Source organism: Zalophus californianus, chromosome 11 (genome assembly GCF_009762305.2).
Source record: "Zalophus californianus isolate mZalCal1 chromosome 11, mZalCal1.pri.v2, whole genome shotgun sequence".
Taxonomy (NCBI): Eukaryota; Metazoa; Chordata; class Mammalia; order Carnivora; family Otariidae; genus Zalophus; species Zalophus californianus.
In genome coordinates this window covers 53,982,404-54,005,619 of record NC_045605.1, presented here as the reverse complement: position 1 = coordinate 54,005,619, position 23,216 = coordinate 53,982,404, and the positions used below count along the sequence as shown (strand labels likewise).

The 23,216-nt window shown below is 41.3% G+C and overlaps 1 protein-coding gene across 4 annotated transcripts in view; it reads right to left on the bottom strand.

Annotated features, from left to right (window-relative positions):
* The window catches only part of GAB2 (GRB2 associated binding protein 2), a 184,131-nt gene that overhangs the window by 80,812 nt on the left and 80,103 nt on the right, over positions 1 to 23,216 (bottom strand). Inside the window, exon 1 of one of the 4 annotated variants that reach the window (XM_027578682.2) lies at positions 14,388 to 14,406. The exons of the other annotated variants lie outside the window; for them this stretch is intronic. The gene's annotated coding sequence lies outside the window, so the exon portion shown is untranslated. Of the gene's footprint in view, positions 1 to 14,387; positions 14,407 to 23,216 lie in introns of those variants that run through there. 4 annotated transcript variants of the gene reach the window in all.

Below are 23,216 nucleotides of genomic sequence, written 5' to 3'. Positions count from 1 at the left end.
ACTATACTGTATCCTAAACTGAAATGAACTTTCCAGAAACCAGAACATGATTTATTAATCTGCATTAATCAATCCCAACCAAATCCAAACCTATATGCTTTCTAAAGCAATCAATGTAGAGCAAATTTAGAATAGGAAATTTCTCTAAAAGGATTATCAGTAGAGATTTCATGTGTAAGCAGTTCTTCATTTATAAAAGCTCCAAGTTTCATTTTGAATGTTATTTATGTTTTTTCAGATGCACAAGTGTTTTGTAAGATTCTTGAAAACAAAAGACGGAAAAGATACATGGTGATGCGTGGTACAGTGGAAAATAAGCAGGATTTAGAAATTGAAGCTGTGGCTCAAATTCCAGATACCAGTTACTACTAGCTTGTGTGACCTTAATGAGTCACTTAACCTCTGTGAGCCTTAGTTTCCTTATCTGTAAAACAGAGCAAATTCCACTTACCTCACATGGTTATAGAGAGGAAAAAATAAGGCAAGATACATATGTTTTTACGAAAGTGTTATGTACAAATAAAAACTTTATCTTCTCATTGTTTTGAACATGTGCCTCTAATCACCCCTGTATCTGGGCATAATTCAGTGCAAAGAGATCATAGTAGGTAACTAAAAATACTGCCTGATATCTACGTAAAAGAGGGTCAATACAACCACACACTCTAAGGAAAAGCTATAGCACCCGTATATAAACTCTTAACTTTGAAAAAAATTAACTTTCCAACTCGGTCACTGGGAGTGGCTTATGACAGCAGTGCTTGTGAATACCACAGCCCCTTGTGTGCACCTGCAGTCCTCGATGTGGGTCCTTAGTATTATTCTCTGCCAAAGCCATCACAACACTTTGGAGGGGAGTTGATTCCATATTGTGGAATAAAAAAAGAATTAGGTCTATATGAGCTGTTTATTGAATAATGAAAGCAAATTGCAGAAAGGGATGCCTGGGTAGCTCAGTCAGTTGAGCATCTGACTCTTGATTTTGGCTCAGGTCATGCTATCGGGGTTGTGGGATTGAGCCCCACATCGGGCTCCACGCTCAGTGCAGAGTCTGCTTAGGATTTTTCTCTCAGCCCCTCCCCCCCCACTCATTCTGTCTCTGTCTCTCTCTCTAAAATAAATAAGCAAATCTTTAAAAAATAAAACATACAGAAGAAAAAACGTTAAGGACTGCTGAAAATCAGAAGGATTAAAGTGATTCCTAACATCCAAGTTGTAACCTTTTAGGTCTAAAAGTTGAGCCTGTGAAAATATGAGTTTATGATATTCAAAGGAATAGTGTACAAAGGTTTTTTTTAAATATAAAAAACGGGGCGCCTGGGTGGCTCAGTTGTTAAGCGTCTGCCTTCGGCTCAGGTCATGATCCCAGGGTCCTGGGATTGAGACCCGCATCCGGCTCCCTGCTCCGCGGGAAGCCTGCTTCTCCCTCTCCCACTCCCCCTGCTTGTGTTCCCTCTCTCACTGTGTCTCTCTCTGTCAAATAAATAAATAAAATCTTTAAAAAAATATATAAAAAACAGGCAACTATAATAGGATTTATTTGGTATTTTATTGAGTTTCATAGGAAGGGAGTCAATACACTGGACATCTCTCTTCTATTAAGCAATACATGTGATATGGAGTATAGATGCATATCTGTTTCTATCTGCATAAGAAGAAAAAGAATCAATATAGGAAACTACAAGTAAGTAAGAAGTACAAGAAAAAGTAGAAATTATACAAACAACAGAACAATTGATCAGCATTGGTGGTCACACAGATAGCAAACAGAAGGTGGAGGGGATTAGCAGTTAAAAAGCACTGGTGGTCAGGTACACCGGCCAGGTAGAATGAGCGTGCAATAGTATATTTCAAGATAATACTTCAGCCTGCAAAAGACAGCTGACTCCATGAACTCATGTTCTCTCAACTTCTAGCAGTGCTTCTCAAACTTTAACATGCATCAGCATTACCTACTGGACATGTTAAAATGCAGATTTCTGGGCCCTATTCCCGGAGTTTCTGATTTAGAAGATCTGGAGTCGGAGGTCTGAGAATTTGAATTTCTAAAAACTCTTCAGAAGATGCTGATGCTGCTACTCCTAGAACCACACTTTGAAAACCACTGCCCTGATTTTAAGGACATACTATTGAGGCATAAGTAAGTTCTGAATAACGCTAACATTCAGGTCACTACATCATAATTACTAAACAGTATTTTATAACTCTGGCCAAGCAAGAGACTAAAAAATTCCTCATTTCAAGGTAAGATATGAAAATACAAGAAAGTAAAACATATATGAAAGTCATTAGCTAAAGTTGCATTAATGTACCTGAAGTTCATCTAGAAGAAGGAAGCTCAGCTTCATAACCAGAGGCAGGTCTACAACACTGAGACAGCAAACAAGCCATGTGCCCCAACCAAAGATCAATTAGTCTGTCACCAGAAACCAGGACTTGGCCAATTTGAAAAGGTGTTCTTTTTACTTTTCATTTTGGTTAGGTTATTTTCTTGTTATTTCTCTGGGAAAGATGATTTCCCTGGGGAAGTCAAAATTATAACTTAAATCTTTGGAAGATATCCAAATAAGCTTAGCGATGCCAGAGGACAGCATGCAAATAAATACAAAAATAATGAAATTAAACTCAAGGTGTTGATGTTTTAGGATAAGATTAAGCATAAATATACACGTAAGATTTGTGATCACTCTATTTGTATAGTCTTATTTACTATTTAAGGTTTTTGAGGTACTCAAGAGAAACAGCCAAATTAAGCTTATAACTGTGGTTATATTAAGAGAAATTAAAGAAGTTTGTTAATAACTAATGTTTAAATGTACAATAAAAATTCATTTTCAAAGTTATGAAATTAAACATTAAGCAAACTATAAATAAATGACATTCGTCTTCTTTGGGCACAAAGCCTCTTGGAATGTCCAAATACCTGAGGGATTGCTTACATCAGCCAGAAATTTGACCATTAGGAAAGATTTCAAAAGGATGCTCCTGAGTAGAGAAAGTGGTTTACAATATCTTATACTGCTGATGTAAAGATGGAATGCTGTCACACTGAAAGAATTCAACTACAGGACTGAGCATCCACCATACAAAGTAGGCAAGAAAGTAACATTTGTTGAGCATCTACTTAGTACCGATCCAATCTCAGCACCTGGCTCACTCTATATGCTCAATAACCATTATCTGTTATCCTAATTCAGGCATCTTGTGTAAAAGGGGAGGAGGGCATAAAGAATTATGGGACACAGGAAAGAGACTGATTTATCATACTTCGAGAAGGGAGTCACAGAATATGCCAAGAGGAGAGGGTAGGAAGAAATTCCAGATTTTAAGCACATAGAGGCACAGAAATACATGGCATCTTCTGGCAATGGCAAGTTCTTTGTGTGATTAAAGGAAACAATGTAGGGGGAGAGGTCATAGCAAATGAGGCTAGGGAGGCAGGTTAAGACCAGATCACAGAAAGCCTCAAATGCTGCCACACCATGCAGTATGGACTTACCATCTAGGTGACTGGAAGAAACAGGATCAGATCTAAGTTTTAAAAAATATGTAACTGTGGGACGCCTGGGTGGCTCAGTCTGTTGAGTGCCCAACTCTTAGCTTCAGCTCAGGTCATGATCTCAGGGTCACAAGATGGAGCCCCATGTTGGCTCCACGCTCAGCAGGGAGCCTGCTTGAAATTCTCTCCCTCTCCCTCTGTCCCTCCCCCTGCTTGGGTGTGCTAAAATAAACAAACAAACAATAAATAAGTAAATAAATACTTTAAAAATATATAACTGAGCTACACACAACATGAAAGAATCTTAAAGTTGAGAGAAGGAAGCAAGACTGAACATGTGACTTCATTTATATAAAGTTCAAAAATGGACAAAACTAACACTACTACTTAGGGATACACACTCATGGTAAAACTATCAACAAAAGCACAAAAGCTGTCATACTTCAGCAGGGGAGGGAGTAGGAGTGAAGTAAGAATATGATTAGGAGGTGCTGTCAAGTTTTTGACCTGAGTAGTAGCAATATGAGTGTTTCCCTGATTTTACTGTAGGTTTCATACATTTTTCTATGTGTATTATAACTCACAATAAAATACTGCAGAAGACGTAATTGGAAGTATCCTGGAAGGATGATGAGGGTGGGCAGAGTCTAGAGACAAGAAAAGAAATTAAGATGGTCATATAGTACAGGCAAGGGAAGAGAACTCGAGTGGGGTCATTAGTAACAGGGACAGAGAATGGAAAAGGAATTGAGAATAACTTAGAAGTTAGGTCTTAGTGACCCATAGAAATGGGAACTAAGAGAAAGGCAAGAGTCTAAAGTGACTGTAAGATTTTTTAAGTTTCAAGCTTGAGAAACTGGGTGATAGGTGGGGAAAATACTAAGAGCAGACTCATGCATTTTTTTTAAATTAAGATGTGATTCACATACCATAAAATTCACTCAATAAAGTATACAATTCAGAGGCTTCTACTATATTTAGAAGGTTGTGCAACCATCACCAGCACCTAATTCCACCCTAATTCTCTTTGACCCAAAAGAAACCCCACATTCATTTACTCATTAACAGTCACTCCCCATTCCTTACCTACTGCCACTACCTTGTCCCAATGTGTGGTTAAAACCTGTCTTGACAGAATAACAGTGACATTCAATTGGTCTCAGGAGCCCAATCCCTGAGGAGATCCTATTTCAGAGCCTTAATTTGCCTCCCACAAAGACAGGAGCTCTGGAGAAGCTGAAAACCTTTTTTCAAACTGTAGAGGGGGTACACCCCCATTCCTAGTTCCACCCTGGAGAGAGACTCAAGTCAACAGGGATCAAGGTGGCAGAAAAAGGGCATCAGGTTATAGTGGCTTTCAACAAGTGGCAGAACGGCCCACTCTCCAAGGGTTTGGAAATGTGTGCGTGCTTGGTGAGGGGAAAACTGTCACAGTGCCTGGGGACCACTACAGGCATTAGAGGACAGGGGACAAGATACTAACCTCAAACAATGCATGGAGCATTCTGCATTAACAAAGAACCGTCCTACCCAAAATTCCAGCAGAGCCCCACCTCCCCTTTGAGAATCATCAGGGGCGGAATTCCTATTATTTCTGCAAACATGCAAAACCAAAATGGAGAGTTATGATCTGTAATTGGGAACCAGGCCTAGGCCCAAGAACATTTAGCTAAGAATAGCTGAGAGAACAGAAGATTTAAATTAGCTCACAGTGAAAAGAGGGTATTAATAGAAACTCAGATATTAATAGTGCTAAGTCTCAGTTAGCCCTGGAGGACCTTCGCCCGTGACTGGCAGTGCTGGACTATCACTGTTCTCCTGAGTCTGTGCCATGTGTCAGAGCTGCAACTTCAGGTATGAGAGCAGGTAAAAGCTCTACTTAGTGGTACAATCCACGGGCAGGGAATAAACAAAGAGGACCCATAGGGGTATGTTCTGTAGTTCAACTTAAAAAGTTAAGAAGGGCCATTAGGGAGCTCGACACAGGGAGAGACACTTGTCTTCTCCCTAAAACTTTTTTTTTCTCTCTGCACTGATTCTGCATGAAATTCTGTCATTGGTCACCCCTTTGATTGCAGCATTGAAGAACCTTGTTAAGATCAGCAATTTACTTTCAAACACTTATGTGTGAAGAAGCTCTGGGGAACACAGGCAAACATGAGACAGAGACAGTCCTCAGATTAAAAGGGGCTTCCATTCTCGTGGTGAAATTAAAACATGCACACAACTAAAGAAACTACGCATTCACCTGTATAATACATTCCAACAGAAATAATTTAGTAGCTGAAAGTAAATTTTGGGGTCAGCTGTGCTAATTTGAACAGCATAAACTTGGGATCTTTCTTATTGCTTAAGCCTCTATTTTTCAAATATAAAATGAAGATGATAATCCTGACATGGTTCTTATGAGAATTAGAAGCGAAAGGCTGGGTTTTTTTTCTTTCCCTAACTAAAGAATACAATATAAACTTTACATATACAAACTTTCTCATAAAGTTCTATTAGAGTTCAGAAGTGGGAGAATTTATATTTGATAGGAGAACAGCTTTACAAAGGAAGCAGTATCTGAACTAGGCTTCAAACACATGGTTAGGATAGTAAATGTATTTTACACCCAAAGTCATAATTTATTCAACAAATTTTCATTGAGCTGCTGCCTTGTGCCAGGCCCTGGGCCAGGCAGCAGATGTTAATGACTTGGTACTGCTTATTATATTGCTTCAATATATTTATTTATTCATGAATTCTTTCCACAAATACCTAAGATGCAATTAGTTTACCAGAGTAACCAGACACCTAGAAAGCGTAAGGCAACTAGACTCAGGAAGAGGGGACAATCAGAGGGGGAGAGTGGGCCCTGAATGATGTACCTACTAGGAGTTCAGTCAGGCCAGGTCATGGGGAGGCCAGACACCTGAGGGTCCTGAGATGGGGTGGGAGACTCACCAGGAAAAGGCATAGGAGAATCCTCCTGACATGATTTTGTCTAATAAACAATGCCGTCCGGTGTGGGATTGACGGATGGAAGTCAGCTTCGTGCCTTGCTGCAAATGACTAAGGATACCAACCTTGCTCCCAATTCTAGGCCTGGAAACAATTCTTTTCCCATGCCTATGTCACAAGGCAGAACATTATATAAGACGCCATGAACCAAACGAATGCCATAATCAAATGAATGTCCCTGGTGTTTACTGTAAGCTCTGAGGCCAGGATGACCTACGGGAGAAAAGGGGGATGAGGCGGAGGAGCAAGAGGGGGAGGAGGAAGAGCAGGGGGAGGAGCAGGGGGAGGAGGAGGAAGTTGAAGAACGGATAGATTATTTCCCTGTAATTCTGCAATAAGAAAGTATGGAGAAAGCAAGAAGGAGGTTACTTTTTGCGGTTTCTACAAGCTGTGTGGTATTTACCATAATAATAAAAACTAAATTCATTTACTGTGTGCAAGGCATTGAACTAAGCACTTTACATATATTGATACATTTCATCCTTACAACTATCCTATGCATAATTTCTATGATTATCCTAACTTAAAGATGAAGAAATTGGGGCATGAAGCAGCTAAGTAACTTAACTGTAAATATAAAACTGCGAAGTGGCAAAGGAAGGTCTTCGGGCTCTGTCTTCCAGGCTCTTCTTGCTAACCAAGACTTCCTCTCTTTAACTCAGACCTGCATTACATTTCCCACCCAGGAATTTCTGCAACTTCCCAGGTCTGACATAGGAAGGCTCAACAAGGGAGGTAGGCACTGGAGCTGAAAATATGAAACTAAGAAGTGACATACCATTTCATGTTAAATCTTAAAAGAATCTTGAGTGGTGATCCATCAGAAAACCTGGGTTCAATCCTCAGTCTGCTATTTATTATGTGACCCCAGCAAGTTCCATGACCTCTCGGACTTGTGAAGAACTATCACCTGCTCTGTTTATCTCATGAGGTTGTTTATGAGAATCAGATGTGTACAAGCTTCAGCGTGTTGGATTTGGGACCACTCTAACAGGTTTTTTCTTCCTTTTTTTTTTTTTTTTTTTAAGTTCTTCATATGGTTTGGGTCAATGTAGCTGCCAGATTAAGTGTTCATTACAATAAAGCAGACAGTCCTGAGACTGGATCAGAATCCTGGATTGTTAAACTATTATTAGCCATGTGAGTCCTGTGTAAAGAATCTCATATGATTGCTGTCTGACTCAGGCGCCCAGTGAATGGTTCCTTCACTTCTCCTTCCTGGCCCTGTGCTTTCCCGGCTGAATTACATGGGACTCGATACTTCTAAGTCCAGAGGCTAAGGAATAACCCAGTTAGGAACAGAACACAGAACTCTCTGGTATTCCCCCATCTCAGGATCACTGGGGATAATGAGCAAGACCCCACAGTCTCCCTATGATTCAGTTTCCCCATCCCCCCAAAAGGCTGATTCATTTGTTCAGGGTACACCATGGAGTCCTGCCAAATGCAAATAAACTGTCTATGCTGCACGTGCCAAGCTATGCCGGGAGCAGGCTCATCACTGCCACAGTCGTTACAACAAATAACAACAAAAGCCTCTAGGAGCAAATTACCACACATAATAAACCTAATTCAAGAAACACTGAAGAGACCCTTAGTTGCATCTTAATTTACACAGCACCATTTATCACACAAGTGCCCTGGGTTCTCTACCAACTGAAAATAAGACATCTGTACAGGTTAGCTCCTACTACACGTCGGTGATCCTACCAACTTCAATCTACCTACCACAAAAAAAGGTGAAGAGGACACAGGAAAGACTGCAGAAAGAGTAACTGAAAGGAACCCACTGTGTGAAAAATATGACAGAATTCTGTGTTCTGTTCCTAAATGCGTTAAATCCTTAGCCTCTGGACTTAGAAGTATCGAGTCCCATGTAATTCAGCTGGGGAAGCACAGGGCCAGGAAGGAGAAGTGAAGGAACCATTCACTGAGCGCCTGAGTCAGACAGCAATCACATGAGGTGCTTTACACGGGACTCACATATAGGTCAGGAGCGGCTAATAATATTCCCCACAATCTAAGGCGAATGCATTGAGATGGTAACTTCAAGCCTTTTTTCCAAAGTAATAATATACAGTGTGTCACAACAGGGACAAAAACACCAGATATAAGACAAGTCATCGCCAGCATTTGAGCACCTACACAGTGTGTCACCCTTGTGCTAAATTCTTTATTCGTGTGTGCTGGCTGATGTTCAGGACTCACTCAACCACGTAGGAAGTAGATACTACTATCTCCATATTGTAGGTGAAAGAACGGAGTTGCTTAATGTGGTGGAGCATTTTGCCTGAAGTCAGTGACCCAGCTTCAAGTCCCACCTCAATCTTCTAGCGAGGTGATGTCAGTCAAACCCCTCAACTTGGCTGTCCTTTAGTAGCCTACAAGTACAATGGAGGTAAACCCAATCTTCCTGGCCATTCATGAATGTTGCAAGGACTATGTGTTACATAGAACAGTCAAGGGTAAAGTGCACGTATAAGTGTCTTGAGTTCTTCCAACTAGACTGTAGTCACTGGTAGGCACAGACCATGTCACATGATCTTTTAAAATCCCTAGAAGACTATATTGCATATGCTGAATGAGTACGCATTTGTAACCATTATGAATATAATTATAATGAAATGTACTGAAGGCAGCGTGATTAAGAGAGACAGCAAACTCAAAGAGGTACCTTGAAAGAGAGAAGCACAGAGGAGGATGGAGGAGAGAAAAAGGGCAGAAAGAGAGGGGCTCTCAAGTGGACCCTAAACATGTTTCATAGTTCTGGTCAGGGCTAGCTGCGTTTTTCCCCCCTTTTCTCTCCATTACCCTTTTCTCACCTTGTACCATAATTGGTTTTTTCCTCCTCCTTCTTCTTTTATGCCTTCGGCACACCAAGGTTACAAAGGGGGCTGCTTTCAGGGTATCCTCAGGGCTACTTTAACTTCTCTTTTCTGATCCATAAAATAGTTTTAACACATCCCAGGATTATCATGCATTTGAAATGAGACAATATATATCTTTTCAACAAATGGTGCTGGGAAAACTGCATATCCACATGTAAAGAAATGAACCTGGACCTTTATATCATGCACAAAAATCAACTAAAACGGATCAAAGACTTAAATGTAAAACCTAAAACTATAGAACTCTTAGAAGAAGACATAGAGGAAAATCTTCATGATACCAAGTTTGGCAATGAATTCTTGGATACGACACCAAAAGCACAGGCAACAAAAGAAAAAAAATAAATTGGACTGCATCAAAATTGAATACTTTTGTGAATCATAGGACACAAGAGAGTGAAAAGACAACCCATGGAGTGGGAGAAAAATATCTGCAAATATTTATCTGATAATGGATTAATAGCCAGAATATATAAAGAACTTCTACAACTTAACAATAACAAAATAACCTGACTTAAAAATGGGCAAAGGGCTTGAATAGAAATTTCTTCAAAGATGATATACAGGGACGTCTGGGTGGTTCAGTTGGTTAAGCGTCTGCCTTTGGCTCAGGTCATGATCCCAGGGTCCTGGGATGGAGTCCAGCATTGGGCTCCCTGCTCAGCGGGGAGCCTGCTTCTCCCTCTGCCTGCTGCTCCCCCTGCTTGTGCTGACAAATAAATAAAATCTTTTAAAAAAGATGATACACAAATGTTGCACATAAAAATGCCAAAAATTACTAGTCATGAGGGAAATGCCAATAAAAATCACAATGAGATACCACCTTGTAAGGTGGCTCCCTATCATAAAAAACAGAAAATACCAAGTGTTTTTGAGGTGATGGAGAAATCAGAACCCTTGTGCACTGCTGGAAATGTAAAATGGTGCAGTTGCTACAGAAAACGGTGTGGCCATTCCTCCCAAAATTAAAAACAGAATTACTATATGACTTTGCAATTCTACTTCTGGGTATATACTAAAAAGAACTGAAAGCAGGGTCTTGAACAGGTACTAGCAGCATTATTTACAAGAGACAAAATGTGGAAGCAACTCAGTGTCCATTGACAGATGAATGGAGGAATGAAATGCAGTCTATACATACAATGAAATGTATTTAGCCTTAAAAAGGAGGGAGATTCTGACATGCAATAACATAGATGAACCTTGAGGACTATATTCTTAGTAAAATAAGTCAATCATAAAAGACAAGTCCTGTCTCATTCTACTTGCATGAAGTACCTAGTGTAGTCAAATGCATAGACACGGAAAAGGAGAATGGTGGTTGCCAGGGGCTGCAGGATGAGGGAACAGGGAGTTATTGTTAAGCGAGCAGAGTTTTAGTTTTATAAGATGAAAAGTGTTTTGGAGGTGGATGGTGGTTGTGGCTATAGGACAACGTGGATGCACGTAATGCCACTGAAATGTACACTTAAAAATGATCAAGATGGTAAATTTTGTTATGTGTGTTTCACGACAATTTAAAAAATGGAATACAGTTCCAAAACTAAAAAATAAGGTAACATGTATCAAGCCCTCAGCAAAAAAAAACTTAGCAATGAACTGCAGTTCCTTCCCTTTCCCCTGATATAACCCTTTATTTCAAGGTTCTTGTCAATTCATCCAAGGAGCTCAGTCTCAACCATTAGAGCTCCCCCATTCTGCCAGTAAATCTGGCTGTGCATCCCAGAGTGAATTCCTTCCCTCACTGGGCTTTGTTTTTGTTGACCATTTAAAAAAGGGGAGGGGAGAAAGGATTAAACTACATTATATTCCCTTGCAGCTCTAAAACACACACTGAAGGTTAAAGAGCGATTAAGAATAGGCTAACAGAAAAGAAGGAAACATTTTTGAGCACCTATTATGTGCAAAATATTGTGGCAGGGGCTGGGGATTCACGAGCACCAATCTAGACAAGGAAGGTGAGGATTCCTGATTTGGGAGGAACAAATGCAGAGATCATGATCTGCAAGCACGTGCTTCTACAGGGTTACAGGAACAGAGTGAATAGCTGCGAGGGGAAACCCAGGAAAAATCCACCAGAGTGGTGATAACTGATGGGGCTTGCTTTTTGAGGAGAGATGTGAGGGACTGGAAGGAGTCAGGTAGGACAGAGACAGAAGGGAAAGCGGGGCGGGAGGCCAACACGAGGGAGCACCTTACAGCAAATGAACATACAAGGCAGAGCACTGTCCAAAGGAGAGGTGGAAGCCAGTCTGGAAAAGCAGTTTGGGATCTGGTTGCTAAATGCCCAGAAAGCTGGGAAAAGGAGCTTGGCTTTTATCCTGAAGGCAGTGGGGGAAGCGCTGACAGTTGAAACTGGAGAGTGACAAGATCCAACGTGCATGGTAGAAATATCACTTTGCTAACAGTGTACAAGAGGCTAGATTAAGGGGAACGGGAAGCTATTGCCATGGCTCAGACAAAACAGGACGAGGGCTTGAACGAAGGCAGTGGCAGTGGGGAGGGGAAGGAAAGAAAGCTCTATTTGCTTCACGGAGCTCCCATGCATAAAGGCAGGCATGATGCACAAACCCCAGAAGGTTGGCTCTTAGACACCATGGACCTTGAACCACGTTCTTATTTCTAAACAGTTTCTGACTAATTCTGAATGTCCCCAGGTCCAGGGCAATCACTCAAAGGGAGGAAACTGGCATAAAAGTTAATCTGTTTCAGCTGCTAGGCTACCCCCCACCCCTTCTCACCAGAAATAATGGAAGGCAGCACTGGAAAAAGGAGCATCTGGCTGCAGTAAAGACCCATCCCTTCCCGTGCTGGAGCTGTTGGCTCATCCTTGGAAATCACAACAATTGAGAATGGAGAATCGTTCTTTTCATCCCTTCTAACAGCATTATCCCAGCGACCTCATCCCCTCACAATGGTGTGGTTTGTGTTATGTTTTCCCTCCATCGCTGCTTCTCTCCCCCCTCACCCCCTCCCCTGGTCCGGGGCACAACAGAGATGCTGTGCCCCAGAGGCTGCTGAGGTAGTGAGCCCCACAGCCTCTGAACAAGTCTTTGAGGGGCAGGATGCTCCTTCAGAAGGAGCTGCACGAAGAATCAGACTGAAAAGACCGAACACTAAATGAAAGGAACGGGGACGACCATGTTCCCCTGCTATTAAACTAGCAAAAGAGATTTTAATGACATTTCCCAGTGGTGGTAAGTGTGTGATTAAGCAGACACCCTTGTCCATTGCTCAAAACTATTTGTTGATATGATGTGTTTGGGAAACAATCTGGCAGTATTTCAAGAGCCTTAAAAATGTTCATCCCTTTTTACCCAATAATTCTCATTTCTGGCAAATGACTAAGGGAATAATTCAAAGGAAAGAAAATGATATATACATGAAGATACACACTGCAGCACTAGAAGGAAAAAAAGGTGGTAAAGTTTCTGTTCTTTAGACTTTTTTTCCCTCCTGTGTTTTCCCCTCTAACTCTCCCCCGCTTAGGCTTTGCGATGCTGATCTCTACGGTGCCTGAAAGAACCAGCTATGATGACAGAAAGTGCAATCTCTCACTTGAACACAATTTAAAGAAGGTCTGCTATAAGTAAATTCACTACATGACTAATGAAACTTACCAACAAGTTACATTAGCGGTTTTTTATTCATTTTACAGGATAACTAATAATTAAAAATTCATGTAAAATAGTGAACTTGTTTACGCATTCAGTTTTGTATCATGTACCAGGCACTGTGCTAGGTGCTGAGGGTATAGGAATAAACAATACAGACATGGTCCCTGACTTCAAAGACTAGTATCTATCAGAGATATCAGTAAGAAGCAAGTAATTATAATGTTTATCAATATTATGATAAAGGGAAATATGGTGTGCTAGTGGAATGAACAGCAAGAGGGTCTTAGCCTTATTGAAGGGGTCAGAAAAAGCCAGTGGGAAGAAGTTAAGGAATTTGGAGTCCAACCTAAGGACCGCAGAAGACACTGGGATTTTTAAAAGAGGAGTGCTATGCCGGGATTTGTGCTCTGGAAAGTTCACTGATTACTGTGTGAAAAGTTGGAGAAGAGCAAGACTGGGGTCAGGCAGATCCACTGGGAGGCTATTACAGTCCCAGTGAGAAATGATGGTGGCTTAGGCAATGGTGGGGCAAGGGAGAGAGAGAGATGGTAACGAGAAAGAGATAGTTAATAGCTAGAATCAACTTCTTAATGACAGCTGGAATGTGGGGGGTCACAAACGGAAGAACAACTTCGAGGCCTGGGGCTTGGGCAAATTGTGACATCTACTGATGCGGGTTTCCTGGAGCATGAGGGCAGCTGGTACTGAATTCAATTTTACAGATCTAGAAATGGAGAGTCTTCAAGACATCCTTGTGGGGCTGAACTGTAGGCCAAGGATTTGGTCCTCTAAGTGCATACATGGACTGGAGATAAAGATTTGGAAACCATCATCATATAGGGATGGTAACTGAGGCAATGGGAGTAGACATGATCACACTTGTATCGAGGATTTATTGAGCCTAGGGCAGGACTAAGAGTTATGAGAGAGGAAAGAAGGGAAAAGAGTTTTCTCAGATCATTTCTTCCAGGATGGCTTTGCACAATCCTAGGCTAATGGAAATCACTACACGTACTGCCTCTATGACTGCCTGCCCTCCCCACACTATGTGATGCTTGTTGGCTGACTTCTCTCTTGCTTATAGATTGTAAGTTCCTTGCAGGCACAACCACATCTCACATCTTTTTCCTCCCAGCCTGCAGCAGAATCTGGGGCACAGTATGTATGTTTAGTGTTGGGAGAACCGATGCTCGAACTGGCAGTTGCAACACAGATGACACCACATTTCCTCTAACACCTCGTTTTATAAACATTACACCGGCGGAGGGAGACAGCTATATGTATGTTTTAGTTAGACTTTTGTTTTTGGACAACTTTTCAGAAGTATTCCACCTGCAGAAAAAAAAATGGTATGTTCTTAAATTGTGAAACTATTTCCACCTGCTGTCAGCTCTTTGGTCATCAGCACATACTCGGTGTTCGCCACCGAAACTCTGGGCTGATCTTCAGCAGCCTCCTCTGGTACTCGTGCAAGGGAAGCTCCTTCGGGCAACAGTCTTGATATAAGTTTGATCCCAAGAGTAGTGACTTATTAGCTCTCATTTGCTCATGGTGTAGTGATGCAGGATAATCCAAGAGACTTACACAGGGTTGGTCTCTCCCTGCAAGTGTGCCTATAATCTCTGGCAGCACGGATTAGCAAGAGAGGACTGGATAGAAGATAAAGACAGACAAAATGTTAAGAATACATAAGGTGTTTATTATTACATTATACGAAAAAACTAATGATGCAGTATACCTTGGCTAATTGAATTTAAATAAAAAGAAAGAGGAAAAAAAGAACACATAAGGTTAAATATTTGTACTGGGTTCAGGTAGAAGATTAAATACACTGGAGGGGGGCGAACAGAGGAAAAGGGAATGTCAAGGGAGTACAATGGGTAGACAAGAGAAGGGCTGTAGGGAAAGCAATGGCTTACCTTTTGTGAGTTAGGAAAAGATAAAGACACAATCTAACATAACAGCCTCCCACATTGGTAAGGGGAGGGGAATATTCAAGAGGTCAGATGATGTTCTAGGCACTGTGCGAAGTACTTTATAGGCAGTCTCTCATTACTGACTATGATCCTATGGATAGGAGTCCTTAGTCCCATTTTACTGACAGTGTAACTGAGGCTCATGGCAGCAAAAGAATTTCACCAGGGTCTCATGACACTCAAGTATTTCCAGAGTCAAAGGATGATAAGATAAGAATTATGCCTCCGGACAGAATTCGCTAGGGAGAACGGTCATTTTCACTTATGACTGTGACCAGTTAATCCAAAGTCATCAATTTTAAGTCATGTGGGAGACTCACTTCTATCAGCTCACAAAAGTGGACTGCTAAATTTTCAGGAATTTTGCAACCCAGCTGACATCACCTTAGTAATGTGAAATCAGCCACAGTGGGAGTATTTACATCAGGGAAACTGGCAGATGCTGCAAAGAAGAGCATCTTCTTTTTTTCCCCTGAGAACCTGTTGTTAAACATTGACTAGCATGCTGCTGATTGAGAACCTCAGAGATGAAAGGGAATGACTTTCATCTCATTTGCCAAGTCCCACCCAAGTTCCACTTATTGGTTCTGGTGGTCTGGAAGTCTGTGTGTCCTGAGAAGGAGTCTGAGACTTCATGAAGAACCGGCTAGAGCTGTGAAGTGATGTCTGTCACAGGCAAGGAGGGGGAACTGGCAGCAGCTGTGCCATGCACCGGCCTGCCGTCCCTGACACGGTCTAATGCTCTAATTTTAAAAATGGAGAGACAGACACCCAGAGAGAGAAGGTGATTTGCCTGAAGCCACATAGTGAATTAGGGACAGAGCTGAGGCTAGAAGTCAAATAAGCCAACTTCTAGTCCAGTGATCTTTCCAGGGTAGCGCAGAAATCATGTGCTCGAGGCCCTCTGGATTTAGCTAGCATCTCTGTTAATAACATTGGGCAACAACACAAGTGACCATGATCACTAAGCAGGAATGTTGCAGAGGGCGTGCAAACGCACAAAGAGAATGAACTTCGGTTCTTTCAGTGGAAAGGCTAGGCTTCTAAGAACTCTTATGTGCCTTCTTCCTGACCACAGAAACTACTATCCACCCGCGTGTAAGTTCTAAGAATTTTACATGACTTAGAAACACCTGACAACCACTACTTTATCAGTAGTCAAAGATACAGAGATTATACTTAGAGGGGGATTTTACCAGAAAACATAAAATGAGTAATGCCATGAATATTAAAGAACATTCACAATAGTCTATTCTTTTAAAAAAATTTTTATGTTCAGTTAGCCACCATATAGTTCATCATTAGTTTTTGATGTAGTGTTCAATGACTCATTAGTTGTGTATAACACCCAGTGCTCATCACAACACATGCCCCCCCCCTTTTTTAAAGATTTTATTTATTTATTTGGGAGAGAAAGAATGAGAGATAGAGAGCACAAGAGGGAAGAGGGTCAGAGGGAGAAGCAGACCCTCTGCTGAGCGTGGAGCCCGATGCGGGACTCGATCCCGGGACTCCAGGATCATGACCTGAGCCGAAGGCAGTCGCTCAACCAACTGAGCCACCCAGGCGCCCACAACACATGCCCTCCTTAATACCCATCACCGGGCTACCCCAACCCCCCACCCACCTCCCCTCCGAAACTCTCAGTTTGTTTCCCAGAGTCCAGAGTCTCTCATGGTTTGTCTCCCTCTCTGATCTCCCCCCCTTCAGTTTTCCCTCCCTTCCCCTGTGGTCCTCTGTGCTATTGCTTATGTTCCACATATGAATGAAACCATATGATAATTGTCTTTCTCTGCTTGACTTATTTCACTTAGCATAATCCCCTCCAGTTCCATCCATGTCGATGTGAATGGTGGGTGTTCATCCTTTCTACACAATAGTCTCTTCCTATGAACTTTCATAGTAAAGTATCCCCAAACCATTTTTGTTCATTTTAAACACTGTACTTTTGAAGAAGTAGTGTGGCTCAGGAATCAAGAGGTATAAAATGGCAAACAGTAAAAAGTCTCCTTCCACCCTAATCCAGCCATCCTGTTCTGCTTTGTGGAAATAAGCTGCTCTAAGTTTCTTGTGTTTCGTTTCAGAGAAATTTTACGTATGCAACAGTAAATATATATATTTCCCCCTTTTCTATACAAATGATCATATAGTATAGTGTAAATGAGGATCACTTTTCCCACTCAAATTCTACCTTGGAGCTTATTCTGTATCAGTATCTAAAGAAGTTCATTGCTTTTTATGGAGGATGCTTCCAACTTTGTGAGATAGAAAAGGTGCTATTTTCAGATAAATGTCTTATTTATTTATTTTTTTAAGAAAAGATTTTATTTATTCATTTGTCAGAGAGAGAGAGAGAGAGAGCGCACATGAGCACAAGCAGGGAGAGCGGCAGGCAGAGGGAAAAGCAGGCTCCCTGCTGAGCAAGGAGCACCATGTGGGATTTGATCCCAAGATCCTGGGATGATGACCTAAGCTGAAGGCAGATGCTTAACTGACTGAGCCACCCAGGCATCCTGATAAATGTCTTATTTAAAATCATCACAGCTTGATGGCAGAGGAGGACTAGTATACACAAAGACCATTCAAATGTGAAAATTACTTAAGTTCACTTTGATAAACTCTTAGGGGGATTTTGTTTTTTGCATTTATTTGGTTTTCCTTCTAAAACAAAATGATATATTGTGGTCACAGGTCATTGAGAGTAGTGAATTCTATTAAATCATGTGTGTACTAATTTTTTCTGTGAGTTCTCAAAAAAAAAAAGACTAAATGAGGAGCAAATAACTGAAATTACGGTCGTGAAAGCACTCTGAAGGGCTTTCCTATAAGAAAAGAAATTGTTACTGTAAATTAGTTCTTATTCCAACAAAACAAATGAGCAAAGGGAAAAAACAAAAACAGAAGGGGGGTAGCAAACCAAGGAACAGACTCTTAACTACGGAGAAAAAAACTGATGGTTACACCAGAAGGAGAGGTGGGGGGGGGGGTGGATTAAAACGGGATGAGGATTAAGGAGTACACTTGTTGTGATGAGCACTGGTGATGTATGGAAGTGTTGAATCACTATACTGTACACCTGAAACTAATATAACACTGTATGTTAACTATACTGGAATTTAAATAAAAACTTGGAGAAGTTGGATAGTTAATTAATTTATCCTCTGCTCTTTGACCACAGCAAGTAAGCCACCATCTTTGCCTATGTTCAAAGCCATTCCTCCTTAGCCCAAATGCATGTGTCTATTATTCAGTACAATTCTACAAATACATACTGAGCAACTGTGCTGGGTAAACAGGGGGAACTCAATAAATCTATATCTGGGTCAATTTCTAATCCCTATGCTATCATCACTTCTGTACATGTCTAATTCCCCTAATGAATGTAAACAACTTCAAGGGATCATGTTTTAATCATCTTTGTATATGAATATGGAATAGGTCTGCTGGGCACTCAAAGTTTAATATATGAACAGATAGGGATCCATGTACCTCATGCTGGGAATTGGCAGTAGTAGAGGGGAAAGATGGGGGGAAATGAGTGATCAGGGATGCTTCATGGGAAAGTAATAATATCCAAGCTGAGTCTTAAAGGATGAAATGTATTCCTCAAGACAAATTCTGGTAACAAGAGATGAAGGATGGAAGGAAGAGAAAACATTCTGAACGTAAGACATCATCAAAATGCATGGAGGTAGCAATATTCATAAAGTGTTCAGGAAACAATATAAAAGTGTTTCTAGAGCCCAGGAAAAGATGAGAATGAAAAAAGTAGGTCAAGTCTCAATCACAGAAGGTCTTAAATGATCTACTAATGGTTTGCCTTGAAAAAGAATGTCAAGGCCCCAAAATTCTAAGTAGAAAGAATGTGATATAAAGAAAAAAATCAGGATTTAAGAGCAAGATAGAGCTGGGCTTATATCCTAAACTCTTAATCACTAGCAGTGTGACTCTGGAGAAGTAATTTAATCTCCTTGAGCTGTAGTACTTCCTCAAGGAGTATAACAGATACCTTACTAGATTGAAATGAAGAAGAAATGGATGCTAAAGATCTTTATAAACTGGCAAGTGCAATACAAATATTAACTGTGCTTTCGGGAGAAAATCTTACAACCTTGCTGAGGTTTTGTCGGAGGTGAGAAGAAAGCCTAGAACTGGAAGACAGAGAATGTGGTGGTGGGGTGATCATTTGCTAGTGCAGATGAAGAGATGAAGACACAGCCCTATGACCTGCAGACCCACAAACCCAAAAGACCTGACCCTGAACCGCTCCTTGAGCAAGACTCTCAGGAATGGATGTACATATCAACCCCTAGCCATTCATGATTCCAACTTACTTGATAAAATAAATCCTGGGTCAATAATGGATGATAAAAGTGATTTCCTGCTACAGGTGATTTACTGGCAGCATTGCACTTGCAGTCTTCCCAAACAGCAATCCATTAAGCAGTTGGCCAAAAACACTAAGCTAAAGGGGGTCTTAAAAAGGCCATTAAGTGTAAGTGTAAGATGTTAATAATAGGGGAGACTGGGTGTGGGGTAGATGGACACCGTCTGTACTAACTTCTCAATTTTTCTGTAAACCTAAAACAGTTTGAAGAAATATAAGTCTATTCTTTAAAAAAGCACACTATAGGTTCAGACTGGATTTATTCATCATAGCCCCAAACTGGAAACAATCCAGGGATCCATCTATAGGAGAACGGACAAACTGTGGTATATTCATGCAATAAAAAAGAATGGGCTAGAAATACAATCTACAACATGGACAGATCTCAAAAGTATTATGCTGAGTGAAAGAAGTCTTCCACAAAAGAGCACATACTCTAAGATTCCATTTATATGGAATTCTAAAACAGGCAAAATTATCTATGGTGGGGACAAAATTAGAATGGTGGTTGCCTCTGGAAACTGTCTGGGAAAGGTCATGAGGAATCTTCCTGGGATGCTGGTAATGTTTTATAGCTTGACAGGTGTCTGAGTTATGCAGGTCCACTCATTTGTCCAATCTTAGAGAATGCTCACACACAACTTTGGCATGTTGCTCCATGTAAGTTTTACCTTACAGAAAAATATTAAACAAATACTAGACTCTAGTTAGTGAGTTCATACCATGCTGAAATATTTAGGGAGAAATACACTGTCTGCAATTTACTTTAAATGCTTTTAAAAATAAGATCAATAATGGATGGACAAAGGGATGCATAGGATGTGACTCTGCAAATACAGTAAAATATTAATGGCAGAATCAAGATGGTGGATATATGGGTATACACTAAAATTCTTTCAACTTTGCTGTATGTTTGAAAATTTACATTAAAAAATGTTGGGGAGGGGCGCCTGGGTGGCTCAGTCGTTAAGTGTCTGCCTTCGGCTCAGGTCATGATCCCAGGGTCCTGGGATCGAGCTCTGCATCGGGCTCCCTGCTCGGCACAAGCCTGCTTCTCCCTCTCCCACTCCCCCTGCTTGTGTTCCCTCTCTCGCTGTCCTCTCTCTCTGTCAAATAAATAAATAAAATCTTTAAAAAAAAATGTTGGGGAACAATAAAGGACATTTTGGGGTCTTATGTCTGGGTTTGTTGATTGGGAGAAAAGGAAATAATATTTAAACTTATAAAGCCAGGCTTGTAGTCTCTTAATATTAATAAAAATCCTTTACATTTAAATCTTTACATGAATACAGATAGCTCTTTCATATTTATCCTCATTTATCTCCCAATCTGTTTTGTGCACCTCTCATCTCTACTCTTGAGAATACCTTCATTTTAGCATTTATAATTTTGTAACTATTTTCATCTCTGTATCATCTTACTAGACTACCAAGAACTCCTCGAAGGCAGAGCCTTGTTTTTCTTTTTTGACTTTGTGTCCCCTTTGCCCAGCACAGTGTCTGACAAATACAGAGGGCATTCATTCAAACATTTGTTGAGTGCCTCCGATGGAGAGCTATCTGGAGCAGGCTCTTTTCAAGGCCAGGGAAAGATATGGAAGAGTTCCCCTAGAGACACACGATCCAATTCTGTGGAAGTAATTCTGTACTTGGAAGGTAACAAGTTGATTCAGAGGGACTTGTATTTCCTCATCTAGCTTTTATCCTGTCATATTGCTATGTGAAATACTCTCAAGATGAAGCAGGTGTAGTATATAGGGTAGGTTGGTTCACTCAACCTCCACTCCACTCCCCTTCTAGTTGGAAATGCTGGAAAACTAAAAAAAATCACCTAATCTCCCAGTTATTTGCATTCACATAAGCTCTATTCTCTTTGCTGCAAGGGTATGGACAGGAAAGGGGCATTTTCCAGCATCCTGAGTGCCATGGGGGCAGGTGTCTCAATCGCTAGTCCACAGCCACCGCGTGGTGGGGGTGGGGGGTGGGCGAAGGATCACTCTGGGGTAGTGGGGGTGAGGAGTACCATTCATGGAGCCCTAGAACAGAACACACAGCCTTAGTTCTTCATACCATTTGGTAAGCATCTAATTCTTTTTATTAAATTCCTTCCTGTTCAAAGTATCTGGGATGGTTTCCATTTCTTACACCCACCCCTGAGTATAAAAATAAAAAAATAAAAATAAAAAAACAAGTTTGAGTGACTAAAGGCAGGCCCCTGTGAATGGGAGAGGGACTGCATTTTGGAGTTTTTCATAATGAGTATCTACTGAAGTAATTGTTGAACCCTGATTTGTGCCAAACACGGGGCTTACAGGCTGGCCTTGAGAGTCAGCGGTTTGCTTTCAGATAGACGATCCATGCTCATATGTGAAAGAAGAGCCCATAGTGATCAATGCCAGAGAGAAGGAGGGAATGAGAGCCCAGGTGAAGGGGGAGCTTTAGAGGGGAGAGAAAATGCTTACTCTCAGACCTCAAACCAAAGAGTAACTAAAATGTTTAGCATTTTATGCATAGCATATTCATCCATTATCTCATTTAATACCCCTATATACCTGCTCTTTTTGGGGGGGTTAACCTTCAGGTGCTTCCTATGTGGCAGGCACTTCACATATGTTTTCTTATTTAAACTTTGGAACACTGCCTGAGGTGGGGACTGTTATTAGCTCCCTAACTTGCCTGAGGCCTCATAGTTATTAAATAGCCTGGACAGCTCTTAAACTCCTATCTTTTGATTCCCAATCCTACATTCTTAAGGGATAACAAAGCCAGAATTTCATTTCCTCAAAAGCCGTAACATGTTTAAAAACTAACGTTGTACAAACACGAGGGCTTGTTATCCTTATCACAGAAAACCTCTTTCTCCAAGTTTGAAGTTTCTGAGGGAAAGGGAACAGTGGCCATGCTGCTCCAGCCCTAGAAGGGGATCACAGAGGTCTGAGGCTGGCTCAAATTAGACCAGACTCACAATGGACAAAGGGAGTGGGGGACAGAGAAGAAAAATCAGTTGCTGCCTCCATAGCCTCACTAAGGCAGCTCTTTATCTCCTACACCATTGTTTACAGCTCAGAGGACACCATCCGGACCTAATAAATGAAAGTGTCCATTGGGAAGGGGAAAAACACACACATGCCCCCTCGACATACAAAAGGACATTTGTGTCAGGCAGCCTAAGAGGCTGACACACACCAAGGGCTCGCCCCTCCTCTCTTCATCCCTAGAAACAGACAAGAAAGGCAGCTTTCTGGTATTCCACAAAAGGGGGAGGCTGCGGCAGGGAAGAGAACACACACTCCCCAAAACTGCTGACTTGATTCATCCCCGTACTGACACAGTGCGGAGAGGAAGACTTCAGGAAATGGGCAGATTATGTCCAAGAAAAGATTTCCTGCAAGCAGTTAACGGGAAACTTACATGAAAAGCGAGGACTAAAAATACACAGGCTATTGGATGCTAGTGGGAGCCCCCCCCCCAAACTGTTCTTCAAGAAGTGTCTGAGGAAGCTGCCACACTCGAAGGTCTCTCTGCCCTCAAGCCTAGTGACCTCACCTTAGCATTGGCTTTGTTCCCCAGAAAAACACATGAGGCACCTGGTGTGATTAAAAATTCAATTCAACTCTCATCAGGTCCGCACTGAGTTCTAGGCTCTCTATTCATGTAAGGCCTTATAGCACAGAAGGCAAGAGCCCCATTGCCTTAGACACATGGCTTGACACAAATGATGAGGAAAGTAGAGCGGGAGTACAAAACCTATTCTATGTTTAAGGGAATTTTGATTATCAAGTCATAAGCCTCAAAAATTTCAGAGTTAGTAAGATTTAAAAGGCTGGAAAACCTGCACAAGAGTTTG